Below are 2,393 nucleotides of genomic sequence, written 5' to 3'. Positions count from 1 at the left end.
TATTAGGGGAGAATTAAAAAAATTAAAAACAATAAAAAAAAATTAAAAATCTAAAATAGTGTTATTTATGTTTTATTTCTTGTTCAGAAAAATCAAACATCCAAAAATATTTTTGTTCCTATTTTAATTTGTGTGCTAAGTTTTCTTTTAGTTTTGTTTTTTGTCTTGAAAAGTGATTCCAGGTATAGATAAGACTCATGGAGTTTGTGTTGAAGATTTCTGAGCCAAAGCCTCGTCCGTGAGCATCAAAGAATTCTCATTCGAAGGAGCAAGAAATGAAGATTATTCTTTCAAATTCAATCTTTCAACCCCAGAAGCAAGGTGAAGCTGCAATTGAAGTTTATGTGACGGATTGCATTGAAGCCTCCTCAATCAGTCTGCTGCTATCATTGTACCTGCTGAAGTGATCCAGAAGATTTGTTCTCTCTGATGTTCTCTCTGAAGATTCTCAAGTTGAAAGCATTATCGTTCAAGAATCAGTATGTCAAGCCTCCTCACCCGACGTGCGCTCAAAGCCAAACTTTGAAGAAATGCCCAACTGCTCAAGATGAAGTCTTTCGTTGAAGATTCATCAAGTTCATCTTGAAGTTGTGAAGAATTTGAAGATTAATGCTGAAGCCAAGCTCCCAATGAAGATTATCAAGAAAGCCAGCTACTTTTTAGGGGGAGCTAGTTGGGTCATTAAGAAAAGAAAGCTATAAACCAAGGGGGAGATTGTTAGGTCAAAATATGGTTTATACTTTACTTTTCTGGGCAATTGTATTTTTGTGTAATATTTTATGATTTTATGGCCTAGTTTACGGCTGAGTTTACGGCCGTAAACACCTTACGACCGTAAACTCATTTACGGCCCATTTGTTTCTGGTCCATATCCATCATGTATAAATAGAGGTGTTAGGGTGAGGAGTAGAAATTAATGAACACGAAGGAGTTTACGGTCTAGAGAGAAGAGAGAAACTAGAGAGCATCTTGTGTGAATCTTTTGTATCCGAAACTTTAATTCTAATCAATTCATATGAAGATTCATATTATTCTTCTTCTCCTTCTCTTCTATTTGATCTGACATCATCCGTTTGATTGGGATTTCGCACCATCAAACGGATCTGACTGATAAACTGGCAGATTAGGGACTTACACTCACAGTCGATCACAACTCCAAATTGACTCAACGAATCCATGCCCACGATGACACAGACATTCCTCATCGCGATCGGCACCAGATCTATTGTGACATCCCCATTTTCACGGCCAGAAAAGACCGATTTGTTTATGCTTTGTTTTATAAAATCAGAGTAATATTTTAAAGAAAACGGTTGTGGAATTTGTTCCCAAAACAAGATATGATAATAACTTATCAAAACATTTCTCAAAGAGAATGTATTTTCATTTAATAATAAAACCTCGGGATGTCATGTTCCGATACAGACATATAAGCATAAACAGAACTTACATTCAAGTACACTAATGATTTATATCTCCTTTAAATCTCTCTGTAAAATATGTCTTCATATCGATACCTGTGATACAAAGAAAACTGAGTGGGTCAGGCTTGGGAGCCTGGTGAGCATATAGGGTTTTCATCCCACAATGTTATATCATATATTTATAAATATAGAACATTCAAACTTGTACAATTTCACCGTATAAAGGCAACTCTTATCCCACCCCATCGATCCTCACAACGACACGATCTAAACTCTCGTATCTAAAATTTACCTCTTTACCTGATCCTTACTCACCGATCTAAAACTATCCTCTTCACCCGATCCATACTCATGGATCTAAAACTAACCTTTTCACCTGATCCATACTCACGGATCTAAAACTACCTGATCCATACTCACAGATCTAAAACTAACCTCCTGATCTGATCCATACTCCCGGATCAATAATTGTACCCAATCCATACTCCCGGAATAGGGACAATTAACTATACCTTAATCCTGATCTGATCCATACTCCCGGATCTATAACTGTGCCCAATCCATACTCCCGAACTAGGGACAATTAACTTAATCTTAATCCATATCTGATCCATACTCCCGGATCTATAACTGTGCCCAATCCATACTCCCGGACTAGGGACAATTAACTTAGTCTTAATCCATACTCCCGGACTAATAGCAAGTTTATCTCTTTACCTGATCCATACTCACGGATCTAAAACTAACCTCTTGATCTGATCCCTACTCACGGATCTAAAACTAACCTCTTGATCTGATCCCTACTCACGGATCTAAAAACTAACCTCTTGATCTGATCCATACTCACGGATCTCATCTACCCATGTCCTACCCAACATATTTGTAGATATAAAATACATATATAGTTTAACTCATTAAAAATCTATATAGTTCATCCATTCCACCAATACCTCAAATAAACAACAATAT

The sequence above is a fragment of the Lactuca sativa genome, chromosome 3 (genome assembly GCF_002870075.4).
Source record: "Lactuca sativa cultivar Salinas chromosome 3, Lsat_Salinas_v11, whole genome shotgun sequence".
NCBI lineage: Eukaryota > Viridiplantae > Streptophyta > Magnoliopsida > Asterales > Asteraceae > Lactuca > Lactuca sativa.
Note: the sequence above shows the minus strand (reverse complement) of the source record.